The sequence below is a fragment of the Mobula birostris genome, chromosome 2 (assembly GCF_030028105.1).
Source record: "Mobula birostris isolate sMobBir1 chromosome 2, sMobBir1.hap1, whole genome shotgun sequence".
Taxonomy (NCBI): Eukaryota; Metazoa; Chordata; class Chondrichthyes; order Myliobatiformes; family Myliobatidae; genus Mobula; species Mobula birostris.
Window position 1 is genome coordinate 247,915,176 of NC_092371.1, and position 21,162 is coordinate 247,936,337.

Here is a 21,162-nt window from a genome sequence, read left to right on the forward strand (position 1 = left end):
TGCACCTCAGGGGTGTGTGGTTAGCCCACTGCTCTACTCTCTATATACCCATGACTGTGTGGCTAGGCATAGCTCAAATACCATCTACAAATTTGCTGATGATACAACCATTGTTGGTAGAATCTCAGGTGGTGATGAGAGGGCATACAGGAGTGAGATATGCCAACTGGTGGGGTGGTGTCGCAGCAACAACCTGGCACTCAATGTCAGTAAGATGAAAGAGCTGATTGTGGACTTCAGGAAGGGTAAGACAAAGCAACACATACCAATCGTCATAGAGGGATCAGAAGTGAAGAGAGTGAGCAGTTTCAAATTCCTGCATATCAAGATCTCTGAGGATCTAACCTGGTCCCAACATATCGATGCAGTTATAAAGAAGGCAAGACAGGAGGCAAACTCATTAGGAGTTGGAGGAGATTTGGTATGTCAACAAATAAACTCAAAAACTTCCAGAGATGTACTATGGAGAGCATTCTGACAGACTGCATCACTGTCTGGTATGAGGGGGGCACTACTGCACAGGACTGAAAGAAGTTGCAGAGGGTTATAAATTTAGTCGGCTCCATCTTGGGTACTTGCCTACAAAGTACCCAGGATATCTTCAAGGAACAGTGTCTCAGAAAGGCAGCGATGCCCTTTTCTCACTGTTGCCGTCAGGTAGGAGGTACAGAAGCCCGAAGGCACACACTCAGCAATTCAGGAATAGCTTCTTCCCCTCTACCATCTGATTCCTAAATGGACATTGAAGTCTTGAACACTATCTCACTTTTTTAATATACATTATTTCTATTTTTTGCACAATTTTTAATCTATTCAATAAAAATATGCTGTCATTTATTTATTTATTTATTTATTTATTTATTTTCTTCTATATTATATATTGCATTGAACTGCTGTTGCAAAGTTAACAAATTTCACGACACATACCGGTGATAATAAATCTGATTCTGATTCTCATTCTAATTTCCTTTCTGCTGCCTTCCTCCTTTCATAAAGAGTGAAGTGACATTTGCAATTTTCCAGTCCTCCGCCACCATTGCAGAATCCAATGATTTTTGAAAGATCATTTCTAATGCCACCACAATTTCTAACACTACCTCTCTCAGAACCCTAGGGTGCAGTTCATCTGGTTCGGGTGAATTACATACCTTCAGTTCTTTTAGCTGTTTAAGCACCTTCTCTCTTGTGATAGTAACTGCACCCACTTCTTTTCCTTCACAAACTACAACATCTGGCACACTACTAATGTCTTCCACAGTGAAGACTGATGCAAAATACTCATTAGTTCATCAGCCGTCTCCTTGTCACTCGTTATTATTTTTCCTGCTTCATTTTCTAGCGGCCCTATGTCCACTTTCATTTCTCTTTTATTTTTCTTTCTTTTTCAATCTTCTTATTGGTTTCATAAAAATAAACATAACATGGTAGCGGTACGAAGTTATTGGGAATACATTGTTATAATTAACATAAGTGATTATAAAGCCAGATAACACTTAAATGATAAAACTCCCAATCATATAGTATACAAATGAATAATATAAAATGAAGAAAAATATCTAAAAAAATCATGAAAAAGGAAAAAAATAACCCCCCCCAAAAAAAACTAATCTAAACAGAATTAATCAACTAAACTAGAAAAAAAAAGACATAGGCTGTTTTGTAACATCGTAAAAAAAAGAGAAAAAAGAAAACCTTAGTGTTGACGACTCCATTCCTCTCAACCAACAGTACAGAGAAGTAAAATAAGTTTGGAAATGGTCAAATTACATCATATGAAAATGTTGAGTAAATGGCCTCCAAGTCTTTTCGAATTTAATAGAGGGATCATAAACGACACTTCTAATTTTTTCCAAATTTAAACACAACATAGTTTGAGAAAACCAATGAAATGTGGTATTTTATTTTTATTTTTATTTTTAACATACCTGAAAAAAACTTCTACTAGCCACTTTGATATTATATGCTAGCTTGCTTTCATAGTTCATCTTTTCTCTTCTAATCACTTTTTTTTAGTTTCTCTTTGTACGTTTTTAAAAACTTCTCAATCCTCTATCTTCCCACGCATTTTTGCTTTGTTGTATGCCCTTTCTTTTGCTTTTACATAGCTCTGACTTCCCTTGTCAGCCATGATTGTGCTATTTTACCATTTGTGTATTTCTTCATTTTTGGAATACACGCGTCCTGCACCTTCCTCATTTTTCCCAGAAGTGCACACCATTGCTGCTCTGCTGACATCCCTGCCAGCAGCTCCTTCCAATTTATTTTGGTCAACACTTCTCTCATACCACTGGAATTTCCCCTACTCCACTGAAATACTGCTACATCAGACTTTACTTTCTCCCTATCAAATTTCAAGTTATACTCAATCATGTCGTGATTACTGGATCCTAAAGGTTCTTTTACCTTAAGCTCCTAATCAGCTCCGGTTCATTACATAACACCCAATCCAGTACATCTGATCCCCTAGTAGGTTCAATGACAAACTGTACTAAAAAGCTGTTTCTTAGGCATTCAACAAACTCACTCTTTTGAGATCCATTACCAACCTGATTTTCCCAATCAACCCGTATGTTAAATTCTCCCTTGACTATCATAATATTGCCCTTTTGATATGTCGTCTCTATTTCCTGCTGTAATCTGTGGTCCATTTCCCGGCCACTGTTGGGAGGCCTGTATATAACTGCCATGGGGGTCCTTTTACCCTTACAGCTTCTTAACTCAACCCACAAGGATTCAACATCTTCCATTCCTATGTCACTTTTTTCTACTGATTTGATGCCTTTCTTTACTCTACCTGCCTTCCTATCCCTCCAATATAACGTGTAACCTTGGACATTGAGCTCCCAACTACATCCATCCTTCAGCCACAATTCAGTGATGGCCACAACATCATACCTGGCAATCTAATATTGCAACAAGATCATCCACCTTATTTCTTCACAAATTGAGATACAACACCTTGAGTACTGTATTTGCTACATTTTTGATTCTGCGTCCCTAATGATTTGATACTCAGCCTGTTGGCTGCAACTATGTCCCATCACCTGCCTGCCCTTCCTGACAGTCTGACTGCACACTATCTTTACTTTTTTACCATCTGTCCTATCCTGAGTCCCTTCACTCTGGTTCCCAGCCCCGGCCAAATTAGTTTAAACCTTCCCCCACGCTCTAATAACCTGCTTACAAGAATATTGGTCTCCTTCGGGTTCAGGTGCAACCCGTCACTTTTGAACAGGTCATACCTCCCCCAGAAGAGATCCCAATGATCCAAGAACCTGAAGCCCTGACCCCTACACCAGCTTCTCAGCCATGCATTTATCTGCCAAATCATCCTGTTTCTATCCTCACTGGTGCGTGGCACAGGCAGCAATCCAGAAATTTCTACCTGGGAAGTCCTGCTTCTCAGCTTTCTTACTAGCTCACTAAATTCTCTTTTCGGGGCCTCAATGCTTTTCCTTCCTATGTCATTGGTACCAGTATGTACCAAGACATCTGGCTGCTTCCTCTCCCTGTCCAAAATATATGGACGTGATCTGAGACATCCTTGACCCTGGCACCTGCGAGGCAACATACTATTGGGTTGTCCTGTTCACGTCCACAGAACCTCCTGTCTGTTCCCCTCACTATTGAGTCTCTTATCACTACCACTCCCTTCTTCTCTCTCTTTCCCTTCTGCACCACGGACCCATGCTCAGTGCCTGTAACCTGGCCGCCATGGAATTCTCCCGGAGGTCAGTATCCAAAGCGATATACTTGTTTTTGAGGGGAATGGCCACAGGGGTGCTTTGCCTATTTCCATCTCTCCTGACGGTCACCCAGCTACTCACCTCCTGAAACTTCGGTGTGACTACTTCCCTGTAACTGTGATCAATTATCTCCTCACTCTCCCGTACAAGCCGAATGTCATCCAGCTGCTGCTCCAGATCCCTAACATGGTCTTCAAGGAGCTGCAGCCGGATGCACTTCATGCAGATGTAGTTCCCCGGGAGACTCTTCCAGTGTACATCCTCTCCTTTCAGTGTATATCCACTGCTTTTAGTGTGTATCCTCTACAGTTAATGTGTAGCCTAGGCGTACAATGTGTATCCTCTTCTTTCAGTGTGCATCCTACATGAACATTGCTTATCCTCTGCTTTCGGTGTGTTTCCTCTGCTTCCGGTGTGTTTCCTCTGCTTTCGGTGTGTATCCTCTGCTTTTTTTTTATTGGCATGCAACACAGATTATGCCTTTCCAGCATTTCCAGCACTCTGCCAAGCAAACCTCCATTTGTGGTGGCCAGTGTGATCAGGTTTGCTGTTGTGTGCTGCGGCAGCAGGCTGAGGGTGGCAGACACCAACAGAATCAACAAACTCATTCGTAAGGCCAGTGATGTTGTGGGGATAGAACTGGACTCTCTGACGGTTGTGTCTGAAAAGAGGATGCTGTCCAAGTTGCATGCCATCTTGGTCAATGTCTCCCATCCACTACATAATGTACTGGTTGGGCACAGGAGTACATTCAGCCAGAGACTCATTCCACCGAGATGCAACACAGAGCGTCATAGGAAGTCATTCCTGCCTGTGGCCATCAAACTTTACAACTCCTCCCTTGGAGGGTCAGACACCCTGAGCCAATAGGCTGGTCCTGGACTTATTTCCTGGCATAATTTACATATTACTATTTAACTATTTATGGTTTTATTACTATTTAATTAGTTATGGTGCAACTGTAACGAAAACCAATTTCCCCCGGGATCAACAAAGTATGACTATGACTATTTAACCCTCGCCTAATTACGCAAAAATTTACCATGAGTAATAAACATACCAACCAATACATCTTTGGAATGTGAGTGGAAATGGGAGCACCCAGGGGAATTGCATGTGGTCACAAAGAGAACATACAAGCTCTTTACATGTAGTTGCACGATTCAAACCCAGTTTGCTGTTGCTGTGAAGCTTTGTGCTAACCACTGTGCTGCCCATTGTTATCAGTGTGTAGCCTCTACCTCCTGTCCTCAGTCAGTCATTATTGTTTCTTAGTTTCTGGGAAGCAGTTCCTGATTTTGAGATGTCACCCGTCTGCTTTGCTCCTTGAAAAACTTTTACTTATAGAACACAATCACTAGTTTAAAAGTCCTTAAGATCTTCATCGGATCAGTGAATAAAGTTAACACTGAGTGATTTACAATGATATGAAGATACATGAGCCTTCAACATGCTTCTCAGGTCCCAGTGCACTTCTGCTGTGAAGACCTGACCAGACCATTACCTACTCATATAAAAATATATGAAAGGAAGTGTTGGGTGACTCTGGGTCTCCACTTGCCAGAGTCTGGAAGCCTGAGAGAGAATCTCATTGAAGCCTATCAAATATCAAGTGAATGTGAGTGGATATTGTGAATTGAATTGACTTTATTTCTTACATCCTTCACATACGTGAGGAGTAAAAATCTTTACATTACGTCTCCATCTAAGTGTGCAATGTGCAATCATTGTAATTTATAATAAATAGAACAGTCAATGTAATATAGAGTACACTCAAGTCAGCGTGAGTTCATCAGTCTGATGGCCTGGTGGAAGAAGCTGTCCCGGAGCCTGTTGGTCCTGGCTTTTAAGCTGCGGTACTGTTTCCTGGATGGTAGCAGCTGGAATAGAGTGTGGTTGGGATAACTTGGGTCCCCAATGATCCTTCGGGCCCTTTTTACATGCATGTCCTTGTAGATGTCCTGAATCATGGGAAGTTCACAACTACGGATGCGCTGGGCTGTCCGCACCACTCTCTACAGAGTCCTGTGATTAAGGGAGGTACAGTTCCCATACCAGGCAGTGATGCAGCCTGTCAGGTTACTCTCAATTGTGCTCCTGTAGAAAGTTCTTGGGATTTAGGGGCCCATTACAAACTTCCTCAACCAACTGACGTGAAAGAGGTGCCGTTGCCTTGTTCACCAGACAGCTGGTGTGTAGAGACCACGTGAAGTCCTCAGTGATGTGGATGCCAAGGAACTAGAAGTTGTTTACTCTCTCAATCCCAGATCCACTGATGTCAGTAGGGGTCAGGCCATCTCGATTCCTCCTGTAATCCACAACCAGCTCCTTTGTTTTTGCGACATTGAGGAAGAGGTTGTTTTCTTGACACCAATGTGTCAGAGAGATGACTTCTTCCCTGTAGGCCACCTTGTTATTGTTTGAGATTAGACCAATCAATGTAGTGTCGTCGGCAAATTTAATTAGCAGATTGGAGCTGTGGGTGGCAACGCAGTCATGAATATACAGTGAGTAAAGGAGAGAACTCAGTATGCAGCCCTGAGGGGCTCCTGTATTGAGAGTCAGAGGGGTGGAGGTGAGGGAGCCCACTGTTACAGCCTGCTGGCGATCTGACAGGAAGTCCAGGATCCAGCTGCACCACGTAGGGTGAAGGCCGAGGTCTCTGAGCTTCTTGTCGAGCCTGGATGGGACTATGGTGCTTGTGCAATTTTTATGTTGTCTCACATAGTCTAGTGCAGTATTGTGTTGTTTCATGTAGCACCATGGTCCTGGAGGAATGTTGTTTCGTTTTTACTGTGTACTGTACCAGCAGCTTATGGTCGAAATGACAATAAACTTGACTAATGCTAAACTGCAGTACAAGAACAGCTTTCTCACATAAGCATCCTTCTTCTCCAGATCTGTAAGGACGGTATGTAGGGCCGTGGCTATTGTGTCGTCTGTCGATTGGTTGTGTCAGTGGGTGAATTGTAGGGGGTCCAGTGTGGGTGGTAGCATGCTGCAGATGTAATCCTTGACCAGCCTCTCAAAGTATTTGCTTATTATTACAAATTTCAACGGTTCTTGTTTCAGTCGAAGCAAGAAGTGAGCGGAAGAATTCGGGTCGAAAAAGTCATTTTTTTTAAACACTGCTCGGGGAGAAGGGTCTGCACTGCGCAGGCGCGTGACGTAGCGCGCCAAGGTTTAAAAAGCAGACCACCATATACAATGGCCATCGTTGTCGCAGCCATCGTTGGAGTGGACTGAGTCAGAGTGGGGCGGCTTTGGCTCAAACAGGCTTCGGCGAGAACAGGCAGAGGCCAGGGTAGGTTCTGGTAAGTTTTTTGATCAGATTGCTTAGAGTAGAGAGAATGCCAGGCAGGTTGTTGGAATGCTCCTGTTGCAGGATGTGGGAAGTCAGGGAGCCCTCCGGTGTCCCTAACAACGACACCTGCAAGAAGTGCATCCAGCTGCAGCTCCTGACAAAACGCGTTGGGGAACTGGAGCAGGAGCTGGATGACCTGCGGATCATTCCGGAGAATGAGGAGGTTATAGATAGTAGCTACAGGGAGGTAGTTACGCCAAAGGAGCAGAGGACAGGAAATTGGGTCACTGTCAGGCGAGGGAAGAGGAAAGGGCAGGCAGAGCAGGGTTCCCCTGTGGCCATATTTCCCTCAACAACAAGTATACCGCATTGGATACTGTTGGGGGGGATGACTTACCTGGGACAAGCTGCAGTAGCCGGATATCTGGCATTGAGTCTGGCTCTACAGTGCAGAAGGGAGGGGGGGAAAAGAGGAGAGCGGTAGTGATAAGGGACTCGATAGTTAGAGGTGCAGATAGGAGGTTCTGTGGTCGTGACAGAGAATCCAGGATGGTTTGTTGCCTCCCAGGTGCCAGGGTCAAGGATGTCTCTGATCGCTTGCATGACATTCTGGAGTGGGAGGGTGACCAGCCAGATGTCGCGGTGCACATCGGTACCAATGATATAGCAAGGAAGAGTGAGGAGGTCCTGGACAGTGAGTATAGAGAGCTTGGTAGGAAGTTGAAAAGTAGGACCTCAAGGGTGGTAATCTCAGGATTGCTACCTGTGCTAGGTGCCAGTGAGGGTAGGAATAGGATGCTCTGGAGGAGGAACAAGTGGCTGAGGAACTGGTGTAGGGGGCAGGGTTTCAGATTTCAGGATCATTGGGACCTCTTCTGGGGCAGATGGGACCTGTACAAGAGAGACGGGTTACATTTGAACCACAGGGGGACCAATATCCTTTCAGGGAGGTTTGTTAGTGCTATTGGGGAGGCTTTAAACTAGATTTGCAGGGGGATGGGAACCAGAGTGCCAGAGCTGACAGTGTGGCTGGGGTGAAAATAAATGATGTTGAAAGTTTAAGCAAATCCATTGATAGAAAGGTTGTGAGTGGTGGTAAAAATCTTCTGAGGTGTATATATTTCAATGCTAGGAGTATTGCGGGGAAGGCGGATGAGTTGAGGGCGTGGATTGACACGTGGAATTATGATGTTGTAGCAATTAGTGAAACTTGGCTACAGGAGGGGCAGGACTGGTAGCTTAATATTCCAAGGTTCCGATGTTTCAGATGTGATCGAGGCAGGGGAATGAAAGGTGGGGGAGTAGCATTGCTTGTTAGGGAAAATATTACAGCAGTGCTCAGGCAGGACAGATTAGAGGGCTTGTCTACTGAGTCCTTACAGGTGGAGCTGAGAAACAGGAAAGGTATGGCCACATTAGTGGGATTGTATTACAGACCACCCAATAGTCAACGAGACTTGGAAGAGCAAATCTGCAGAGAGATAGCAGGCAACTACAGGAAACATAAAGTTGTGGTGGTAGGGGATTTTAATTTTCCATACATTGATTGGGACTCCCATATTGTTAGGGATCTAGATGGTTCAGAGTTTGTAAAATGTATTCAGGAAAGTTTTCTAAATCAATATATAGAGGGACCAACTAGAGGGGATGCAATATTGGATATCCTGTTAGGAAACGAATTAGGGCAAGTGACAGAAGTCTGTGTAGGGGAGCACTTTGGTTCCAGTGATCATAACACCATTAGTTTCAATTGGATTGGGATAGGTTATTCTCTGGCAAGGATGTGATCGGTAGGTGGGAAGCTTTCAAAGGGGAAATTTTGAGAGTGCAGAGTTTGAATGTTCCTGTCAGGATTAAAGGCAAATTGAATAGGAATAAGGAACCTTGGTTCTCAAGGGATATTGCAACTTTGATAAAGAAGAAGAGGGAGTTGTATGAAATGTATAGGAAACAGGGGGTAAATCAGGTGCTTGAGGAGTATAAGAAGTGCAAGAAAATACTTAAGAAAGAAATCAGGAGGGCTAAAAGAAGATGTGAGGTTGCCTTGGCAGTCAAAGTGAAGGATAATCCAAAGAGCTTTTACAAGTATATTAAGAGCAAAAGGATTGTAAGAGATAAAATTGGTTCTCTTGAAGATCAGAGTCGTCGGCTTTGTGCGGAACCAAAGGAAATGGGGGAGATCTTAAATAGGTTTTTTGCGTCTGTATTTACTAAGGAAGCTGGCATGAAATCTATGGAATTGAGGGAATCAAGTAGTGAGACCATGGAAACTGTACAGATTGAAAAGGAGGAGGTGCTTGCTGTCTTGAGGAAAATTAAAGTGGATAAATCCCCGGGACCTGACAGAGTGTTCCCTCGGACCTTGAAGGAGACTAGTGTAGAAATTGCAGGGGCCCTGGCAGAAATATTTAAAATGTCGCTGTCTACGGGTGAAGTGCCGGAGGATTGGAGAGTGGCTCATGTTGTTCCGTTGTTTAAAAAAGGATGGAAAAGTAATCCGGGAAATTATAGGCCGGTGAGTTTAACGTCAGTAGTAGGTAAGTTATTGGAGGGAGTACTAAGAGACAGAATCTACAAGCATTTGGATAGACAGGGGCTTATTAGGGAGAGTCAACATGGCTTTGTGCGTGGTAGGTCATGTTTGACCAATCTGTTGGAGTTTTTCGAGGAGGTTACCAGGAAAGTGGATGAAGGGAAGGCAGTGGATATTGTCTACATGGACTTCAGTAAGGCCTTCGACAAGGTCCCGCATGGGAGGTTAGTTAGGAAAATTCAGTCGCTAGGTATACATGGAGAGGTGGTAAATAGGATTAGACATTGGCTCGATGGAAGAAGCCAGAGAGTGGTGGTAGAGATTTGCTTCTCTGAGTGGAGGCCTGTGACTAGTGGTGTGCCACAGGGATCAGTGCTGGGTCCATTGTTATTTGTCATCTATATCAGTGATCTGGATGATAATGTGGTAAATTGGATCAGCAAGTTTGCTGATGATACAAAGATTGGAGGTGTAGTAGACAGTGAGGAAGGTTTTCAGAGCCTGCAGGGGGACTTGGACCAGCTGGAAAAATGGGCTGAAAAATGGCAGATGGAGCTTAATACTGACAAGTGTGAGGTATTGCACGTTGGAAGGACAAACCAAGGTAGAACATACAGGGTTAATGGTAAGGCACTGAGGAGTGCAGTGGAACAGAGGGATCTGGGAATACAGATACAAAATTCCCTAAAAGTGTCGTCACAGGTAGATAGGGTCGTAAAGAGAGCTTTTGGTACATTGGCCTTTATTAATCGAAGTATTGAGTATAAGAGCTGGAATGTTATGATGAGGTTGTATAAGGCATTGGTGAGGCCGAATCTGGAGTATTGTGTTCAGTTTTGGTCACCAAATTACAGGAAGGATATAAATAAGGTTGAAAGAGTGCAGAGAAGGTTTACAAGGATGTTGCCGGGACTTGAGAAACTCAGTTACAGAGAAAGATTGAATAGGTTAGGACTTTATTCCCTGGAGCGTAGAAGAATGAGGGGAGATTTGATAGAGGTATATAAAATTATGATGGGTATAGATAGAGTGAATGCAAGCAGGCTTTTTCCACTGAGGCAAGGGGAGAAAAAAACCAGAGGACATGGGTTAAGGGTGAGGGGGGAAAAGTTTAAAGGGAACATTAGGGGGGGCTTCTTCACACAGAGAGGGGTGGGAGTATGGAATGAGCTGCCAGACGAGGTGGTAAATGCGGGTTCTTTTTTAACATTTAAGAATAAATTGGACAGATACATGGATGGGAGGTGTATGGAGGGATATGGTCCGTGTGCAGGTCAGTGGGACTAGGCAGAAAATGGTTCGGCACAGCCAAGAAGGGCCAAAGGGCCTGTTTCTGTGCTGTAGTTTCTATGGTTTCTATGGTTTTATTGATGTGAGTGCCACAGGATGTCAGTCGTTCAGGCATGTTACCTTGGACCTGTTAGGTACAGGGACAATGGTGGATGTTTTGAAGCAGGAGGGCACTCTTCACTGGGAGAGGGAGAAATTAAAAATGTCAGTAAACAGACCTGCCAGTTGTGCTGCGCACATCCTGAGCACTCGCCCTGGGAAGCCGTCTGGTCCCGCAGCCTTGCGACTGTCCACTCGTTGGAAACATCTGCGTACCTCAGCCTTGGAGATGACCAGGTTGCAGGTTGTACCGGTGGCTTTCCTCGGAGGCTCAGAGTTAGCGACATCGAACCGAGCGTAAAAGCGATTGAGCTCATCTGGGAGAGGGGCCGCGATGTTAGCGGCACCACAATGTTTGGCTTTGAAGTCTGTGATGGTATGCAACCCTCCCCACAAGTCACATGTGCTATTCATTGTGAATCTTGACTCAGTCTTGTCCCTATATTGCTGTTTTGCAGCCTTGATAGCTTTGTGCAGATCATAGCTACTTTTCTTGAGCTCTAGTTGATCTCCAGCGACGTAAGCTCGATGTCGGCTGTAAGTGCTGCTCACACGGAACTATTGATCCAGGGTTTCTGGTTCGGGAAGACCTTGATCGACTTCTGGGGGACAACATCGTCGATGCATTTCCGGATGAAGCAGGTGACTCCATCAGTGAACTTGGAGACACCCTCATTATGGAAGACATTCTGGTCGATGTCATCGAAGCAGTCCTGCAGCATGGAGGCCGATTGGTCGGACCAACAGTGGACGGTTTTAACTGTGGCCGCCTCTTGTTTCAGTTTCTGCCTGTACATCAGCAAAATCAGGATCGAAGAGTGATCTGATTTTCCAAAACCTGGGCGAAGGAGAGCTTTGTGAGCACTGCAGAAGGGAGTGTAGCGGTCGTCAAGTGTCTTATCTCCACGAGTGCTCACTTGGATGTGCTGACAAAACTTCACAGAGACTCTCGTCAGCGACGTTTGATTAAAGTCACTGGTGATGATGAAGGCAGCCTCTGGGTATGCAGTCTCCAGTGTGTTGATGGTCTCGTACAGTTCCTTGAGAGCCAGGTCGATATCAGCCTGTGATGGAATGTACACCGCTGTGATAATAACAACCATGAACTCCCTAGGCAGCCAGTAGGGTCTGCACAACAGCACCAGGTATTCCAGGTCTGGGGAACAAAAGGATTTGAGTACATGCACATTCTGGGGGTCACACCAAGCATTGTTGACCATGAAGCATTCCCCTCCTCCTTCACTCTTCCCAGTGAGGTTTTTCCACCTGCCCGCCTGGAACAGGGAGAACCCAGAGGGTTTGATGGCATGATCCGGAAAATCCTCCATCAGCCAGGTCTCCACGAAGCACAAAACATTCCATTCCTTTGTTTCCCGCTGATTGGAGATTCTGGCTCTCAGTTCACAAAGCTTGTTATCCAGGGACTGAACGTTAGCCAGGAGTATGTTAGGGAGCGGCGGCCAATTTGTACGCTGTCTCAGCCTCACCAGGACGCCGGCCCTTCTCCCTCACCTCCGGTGCTTGTTCCGAGGTAGTGGCGGTGTAAGAGATGAGTCTCCCATGGATCGTGTAAGCAGGGGATCTCAGTGTAGGAAAGGCAGCACATAGTGGGTAAATGTCGTCTTTCTGATGTTCAGGAAGGGTCAGTCTATCGTATCTGATGTGACTATCCAACATTCCCAATAGTGGGAAAGTCTAGGACCAGAAAGCACAGCCTCAGAATTACAAAGGTGTTCCTTTAGAATAGAGATGAGGAGGAATTTCTTCAGTCAAGTGTGGTGAATCAGTGGAGTTCATTACCACACAGACAGTTGTGAAATCCATGTCACTGGTTATAGTTAAAGTAGAGGTTGATAGGTTCTAGAAATATAGAACATAGAAAATAGGTGCAGGAGTAGGGCATTCGATCCTTCGAGCCTGCACTGCCATTCAGTATGATCATGGCTGATCATCCAACTCAGAACCCTGTACCTGCCTTCCCTCCATACCCCCTGATCCCTTTAGCCACAAGAGCCATATCTAACTCCTTCTTAAATATAGCCAATAAACTGTCCTCAACTGTTTCCTGTGGCAGAGAATTCCACAGATTCACCACTCTCTGTGTGAAGAAGTTTTTCCTCATCTCGGTCCTAAAAGGCTTCCCCTTTATCCTCAAACTGTGACCCCTTGTTCTGGATTTCCCCAACATCAGGAACAATCTTCCTGCATCTAGCCTGTCTAATCCCTTTAGAATTTTATATGTTTCAATCAGATCCCTCCTCAATCTTCTAAATTCCAGAGAGTATAAGCCTAGTCGATCCAGTCTTTCATCATATGAAAGTCCTGCCATCCCAGAAATCAATCTGGTGAACCTTCTTTGTACTCCCTCTATGGCAAGAATGTCTTTCCTCAGATTAGGGGACCAAAACTGCACACTCCAGGTATGGTCTCACCAAGGCCTTGTACAACTGCAGTAGTACCTCCCTGCTTCTGTACTCGAATCCTCTCGCTATGAATTCTGGATTAGTAAAGGCGTCAAAGGTCACAAGGAGATGGCAGGAGAATGGGGTTGAGGGGATAATAAATTAGTGGTCTGGTTCTGCTTCAATATCTTACCATCATGTGCTTATTAACCAGCACTACATCAACAGAACAGAATGAAAGAAGATTGTTTTATTTATTTATTTAGAGACAGTACGGAACAGGCCCCACCGGCTGTTCAAGCTGCACCCATCAGTAACCCACCAATTTAAACCTAACCTCATCACCGGACAATTTACAATGACTAATTAACCTACTGTGTGGCACATGGCCAAGTGGTTAGGGCGTTGGGCTCACGATCTGAAGGTCGTGGGTTCGAGTCTCGGCCAAGGCAATGCGTTGTGTCTTTGAGCAAGGCACTTAACCACACACTGCTCCAGTCCACCCAGCTGAAGATGGGTACCAGCAAATGCTGGGGGTTAACCTCGCAATAGACTGGCGTCCTATCCAGGGGGGAGTCTCGTACTATCAGTTGCTTCATGCCACAGAAACTGGCATAAGCACCGGCCTGATGGGCCACAAGGCTCGGGACAGATTTTAACTTTAAAATTAACCTACTAACTGACCCATTTTTGGACTGTGGGAGGAAACCGGAGCACCTGGAGGAAACCCATGTGCACAGGGGAAGGAAGATACAAATTTGCTTACAGAGGAATTGAACCCTAAACTGCAAGACGTGGATCTGTGATAGCATATTGCTAACCACGACTCTCACCGCTATGTGACCACGGGCCCACTTACATGTCTCATGAGCCCACATCTTGTTTTTGTAAGTTAATGAGAATTTCACTCGCATCACTGGCTTACACCACTCCCAGCTCCTGTGACTCTCTCTCTAGTCGCAAGATAATCCAGCTGGTATATAGGCATTATCTGTACTTTTCGTTAAGCTTTGAGATATAGATTACAGATTGTGATCCATAGAGCGTTTGAGCTCTGGGGGTTGTTTCTGCAGTTTACCATCTCCTGCTGCTCCTTACATTTTTTGTCTTCTTACAGTCCATGTTACAAGAAATAGAGACTGGCAAGTATTTTGTTTATTTTGGAAGTTAGTCAATTATTTATCCCAGATTTAATATGTCTTTAAGGAATTGTTGTTGCAACATAATATTGCCTGCGGCTGTAATAGAATACAAGGATTGTCTTTGATCATATCTGAAGATTTTGACAGAATATCAGATCAACACTTTCGCAATAGCCTTCTGCCCAACAACCATTTCCTCCATATGATTGCACACACTCACTCACACCCACACACACCCACACTACATACTCTCTCACACACACTCACACTCACTCACACAGACTCACCCACACACACTCATGCACACTCACATTTCCACACACACTCACACACACCCACACGTACTCTCACACACACTCAGACACACACCCACATATAGAAACACACACTACACACACTCACACATACTCAGTCACACTCACAGACACTCAAACACACACTCCTCAGACACCCTCACACACTCAAACAGACGCTCACTCACACAGACTCACCAACACACACTCACATACACTCATGCACGCTCACTCACACACACTCACATACACACTCACACACACTTACATATACACACTACACACACTCACATACACTCAAACACACACTTACACACACCCACATGTACTCTCTCATACATCCTCACACACTCAGACATTCACTCACACAGACTCACCCACACACACTCACATACACTCATGCACGCTCACTCACACTCATACACACACCTACGCACATTCTCATGCACTCTTGCACACACTCACACACACACACAAATATACTCACCCTCACACACATATTCATACACACTCACACACTCACACAGTTCACCCACACATGGACAATCATATACACACACTCACACTTGCATTTACACACAAGGACACATGCACTCACATTCACACCCACATATGCTTTAACTCACACATACACTTACACACTCAAATGTGCACTCATTTACACACATGCACATTCTCACACACATGCACACTCACACACACGTACTTGTGCATACACACACACACTCTCACTCACGCACACACACATGCACACACACTCACATACACAAACACACACACACACACCGAAGCCACAACTATTAAAAAAATCTTTTTTGTCCAACTGTATAAGCGTTTCATGGCTTCCCCATCAGCTTGCTTTTACCTTCATTGATTCTTTCTGAAGGACACGTTGCTGAATCTCTACCTCTAATTTCTGGAGGTCAGAGTTCAAGGCACATATTCCCAAGAGCAATAGATGCAGGTGAACTCTTATTGAAGCCAATTAATGATTACAAGTGAAATATGCTGCTGTCAGTTTGCCTTTAATCCCTGTGTATGTAGACCCACAGCAGCAAAGCCAAAATCTATTTGACATGCAGTTTCAGTTCTGAAACGATGTTAATGAAAATCTTTACAATAGCATGTAATGTTACCAACCTTTACAAATGCTTAGTTGAGATTATAGGGAAGGAAAATATCTAATTTCTCCCCCTCCTCTTTTCCTCTTGTTCCATTCCCCATTCTATTTTCTCTCTTACCTCTTCCCTTCTTCTCACCTGCCCAACACCTCCCTTTGGTTCCCCGTCTCCTTCCCTTTCTCCCATGGCCCACTCTCCTCTCCTATCAGGTTCCTTCTTCTATTGCCTTTTACCTTTTCCATCTATCACCTCCCAGCTTCTTACTTCACCCCCCGTACCCCACCCACCCAGCTGCATCTACCACCTTCTTGTTTGTCCTCCTTCCTGTTCCCTCACCTTCTTATTCTGGCATCTTCTCCCTTCCTTTCCAGTTATGTGGGCTCATGGCCAAGTGGTTAAGGCATTGGACTAGCGACCTGAAAGTCGTGAGTTCGAGCCCCAGCCGAGGTAGTGTGTTGTGTCCTTGAGCAAGGCACTTAACCACACAGTGCTTTGTGACGACACCGGTGCCAAGCTGTATGGGTCCTAATGCCCTTCCCTTGGACAACATCAGTGTCATGGAGAGGGGAGACTTGCAGCATGGGCAACTGCCAGTCTTCCATACAACCTTGCCCAGGCCTGCGCCCTGGAGAGTGAAGACTTCCTTTCCAGTACTGATAAAGGGTCTCCGTCCAAAATGTCAACTGTTTATTCTCCTCCATAGATGCTGCCTGACCTGCTGAATTTCTCTAGCATTTTGTGTACATTGTTCAAGTTTTCCAGCATCTACAACATCACTTGTGTTTATTGTCTGACATGAAATGTGTTGATTTGTGGCAGCAGGACGGTGCAAAGACATAATTCTGCTGTAAGCTACAGGATAAATAAATAGTGCAGACATACTACACCACATATCCGCATCAGTATCTCTAGCTCTTGTAAATAATTAGTTGTGTTATTTCACCTTGTTGAAAACAGAAAGTAGTTGTTGAACGGATCCTGACCCGGATCTGGGCCATACCCTCCAAATATCTGGACGTGCCTCTCAGTTTTTTTTGCACTACCTTACTTCCCTTTTTCTATTTTCTATTTATGATTTATAATATAAATATTTAATGTTAACTATCGATTTGTAATCCAGGGAGTGCGAAGCACAGTATCAAATATCGCTGTGATGATTGTACGCTCTAGTATCAATTGTTTGGCGACAATATAGTATAAAGTAATTCCACATTTATTTATTTAGCTGAATTGCTAAAGTGGGATTTGAATTCCCAGCCATGGATCAATGGCCTTGAGTTCCAGCTGTCAATCCAGTAGCTTAATCAACATACTCACACACCTGTCCATCTGTCTCTGTAAATGATTCATTGATTGGATCATTTCTATTAGTTGCTTTGCTAAGCATAACACCAAAGAACCTACAGACGTTATAACTGGAACTTGTCGCTCCGTACAGATGAGGTTTCCCTTTCTACCTGACCTTGACACAACTCAGCATATCACAGAACTAGCCTTCTTTCCATGGACTCTGTCTATACTTGGTGCTACCTCAGTAAAGCAACCAACATAATCAAAGACCACACCCCATGGACATCCTCTCTTCTCCCTCGTCCGATCAGACAGAAGATACAAAAGCTTGAAAGCACATACCACCAGACTCCAGTACAGATTCTGACGCACTGTTATTAGACTCTTCAATGGTTCGCTACTACGATGAGAAGGATCAATCTATCTACAGTATCTGGTTGTGACTTTGCCCCTTATTATAGTCATAGTCATACTTTATTGATCCCGGGGGAAATTGGTTTTCGTTAGTTGCACCATAAATAATTAAATAGTAATAAAACCATAAATAGTTAAATAGTAATATGTAAATTATGCCAGGAAGTAAGTCCAGGACCAGCCTATTGGCTCAGGGTGTCTGACCCTCCAAGGGAGGAGTCGTAGAGTTTGATGGCCACAGGCAGGATTGACTTCCTATGACGCTTTGTGTTGCATCTCAGTGGAATGAGTCTCTGGCTGAATGTACTCCTATGCCCACCCAGTACATTATGTAGTGGATGGGAGACATTGACCAAGATGGCATGCAACTTGGACAGCATCCTCTTTTCAGACACCACCGTCAGAGAGTCCAGTTCCATCCCCACAACATCACTGGCCTTCCGAATGAGTTTGTTGATTCTGTTGGTGTCTGCTACCCTCAGCCTGCTGCCCCAGCACACAACAGCAAACATGATCGTACTGGCCACCACAGACGCATAGAACATCCTCAGCGTCATCCAGCAGATGTTAAAGGACCTCAGTCTCCTCAGGAAATAGAGACGGCTCTGACCCTTCTTGTAGACAGCCTCAGTGTTCTTTGACCAGTCCAGTTTATTGTCAATTCATATCCCCAGGTATTTGTAATCCTCCATCATGTCCACATTGACCCCCTGAATGGAAACAGGGGTCGCCGGTACCTTAGCTCTCCTCAGTAACGAAACTGTAATGAAAACCAATTTCCCTTGGGATTAATAAAGTATGACTATGACTAGGTCTACCACCAGCTCCTTAGTCTTTATCACATTAAGCTGCAGACATTATCTGCCTGCGCTGCTCTTTATTCTGAAACAATGCTCATAAAATGTATGAGGAACTCAGCAGATCAGGCAGAATCTATGGAGAGGAATAAACATGACTGTTTATTCCTCTCCTCTTCATAGATGCTGCATGACCTGCTGCGTTCCTCCAGTTTTTTGTGTATGTTACCATATATGAACAGTATGCAAGACAAGTTTACATTATCCTTAGTTTGTTCATGCTATGCCATGTCATATTACGTTGGTGATACATAAGAACATAAGAAATAGGAGCAGGAGTAGGCCATCTGGCCCAACGAGCCTACCCCGCCATTCAATAAGATCATGGCTGATCTGACCATGTACTCATCTCCATTGACCTACCTTTTCCCCATAACCCTTAATTCCCCAATTATGTAAAAATCTATCCAATCTTGCCTTAAATATATTTACTGAGGTAGCCTTCACTGCTTCATTGGGTAAAGAATTCCACAGATTCACCACTCTTTGGGAAAAGCAGTTCCCCCTCATCTCCATCCTAAATTTACTCCCCCAAATCTTGAGGCCCCTAGTACTAGTCTCAGACTAGATCATGGACTTTCCTTGTCCATAATTGTTCTTGGCAAATTTTTCTACAGAACTAGTTTGCCATTGTCTTCTTCTGTGCAGCTTCTTTACAAGACAGGTGACACTAGCCATGATCAATACTCTTCAGAGATTGTCTGCCTGGTGTCAGCTGTCACATGACCAGGACCTGTGATATGCACCAGTTGCTCATACAACCATCTACCACCTGCTCCCATGGTTTCACGTGACCTTGATCGGGGGCTAAGCAGATGCTACACCTTGACCCTACAGGCTAGCTGGGGAAACGAGCGCCTTACACTTCCTTTGGTAGAGAAGTACCAACATCCCGCTACCCATATCCCTTCATACATGTGACATTAATAAAGCTGATCCTAACATCTTCAGAAGCAGTTAAAGATGTCACAAAGGAGAAACCTAGAAGAGGAATTGCCTTTGTAAAGAAAACACAACCTCCTCTGTGTGGAGGAAATACGGTAGCATTGGAACAAACAATGTTTGTTTTGACGATCAGTTTTAGAATGACATGAAGGAACTTAAAAGTTGATTACATCAGAACTGTTCCAGAATGCATATGCTTAATTAGGTACAACTGTACACCTGCTCGTTAATGCAAATATCTAATTAGCCAATCATATAGCAGCACCAGACATCAGAATGGGGAACAAATACGATCCAGCTGACTTTGACCATGCAATTACTATTGGTTCCAGGTGGAGTGGTTTAAGTATCTCAGAAACTGCAGATCTCCTGGGATTTTCACACACAACAGTCTCTAGATTTACAGAGAATAGTGCAAAAAAACCCAAAATGCAACCAGTGAGAATGTTCCCCACTTGTTTCCGTGGCTCAGCGGTGTGATGTATTATATTCTGCGTGTCTTTTTTTTTGCCTTTTATGTGTTGGATGCTTGATGTTTTTTTTGAATGGGTTTTACAGTGTTTCTTTGTTTCGTGGCTGTCTGTGAGAAGACGAATCTCAGGGTTGCATATTGCATACATACTTTGATAATCAATGTACTTTGACTGGCAGTTTTGTGGGTGAGAACACCTTGCTAATGGCAGAGGTCAGATGAGAATGGCCATAGAAACATAACAATCTACAGCACATTACCGGCCCTATGCCCCACAATGTTGTGCTGACCATGTAACTTACTCTAGAAACTGCCTAGAATTTCCCCACCACATAGCCACCTATTTTTCTAGGCACAATGTACTTATCCAAGAGTTTCTTAAAAGACACTATTGTATCTGCCTCTACCACCTTCACTGGCAGTGCATTCCACGCACTCACCACTCCCTGTGTGAAAACCTTACCTCTGACATCCCCCTTGTACTTACTTCCAAGCACCTTAAAACTATGCCCCCTCATGCTAGCCATTTCAGCCTGGATAAAGCCTCTGACTATCCATATGAACAACACCTCTCATCATCTTATACACCTCTATCAGGTCATCTCTCATCTTCCGTTGCTCCAAGGAGAAAAGGTCAAGTTCATTTAACCTTTTCTTATAAGGTATGCTCTCCAATCCAGGCAACATCCTTGTAAATCTCCTCTGCACTCTCTCTATAGTAGCCACATCCTTCCTATAGTGAGGTGACCAGAACTGAACACAGTACTCCAAGTGGGGTCTGACCAAGGTCTTGTATAGCTGTAACATTACCTCTCGGCTCTTGAACTCAGTCCCACAGTTGTTGAAGGCCAATACACCATACACCTTCTTAACAACACTGTCAACCTGCACAGCAGCTTTGAGTGTCCTATGGACGTGGACCCTAGGATCTGGCTGATCCTCCACACTGACAAAGTCAAAACATTAATATTATATTCTGTCTTCAAATTGGACCTACCAAAATGAACCACCTCACACTTATCTGGGTTGAACTCCATCTTGGCCAGACTGGTTCAAGCTGACAGGAAAACATCAGTGACTCAAATAACCACACATTACAGCAGAGATGTGCAGAAGAGCATCTCTGAACGCACAACACGTTGTACCTTGAAGTGGATGGGCTGCAGCAGCAGAAGACCACAGACGTACACAGTGGCCACTTTATTAGGTACAGTAGTCATTGAGTGTATAGTCACATGATGGGCTTAGTGCTAT

The 21,162-nt window shown here is 44.4% G+C and overlaps 1 protein-coding gene and 1 pseudogene across 1 annotated transcript in view; both read left to right on the forward strand.

Moving 5' to 3' along the window:
- The window catches only part of LOC140211221 (PC3-like endoprotease variant B), a 1,844,543-nt gene that overhangs the window by 849,961 nt on the left and 973,420 nt on the right, over positions 1-21,162 (forward strand). The gene's annotated exons all lie outside the window — the stretch shown is intronic.
- Positions 14,816-15,683, forward strand: LOC140194182 (uncharacterized; annotated as a pseudogene).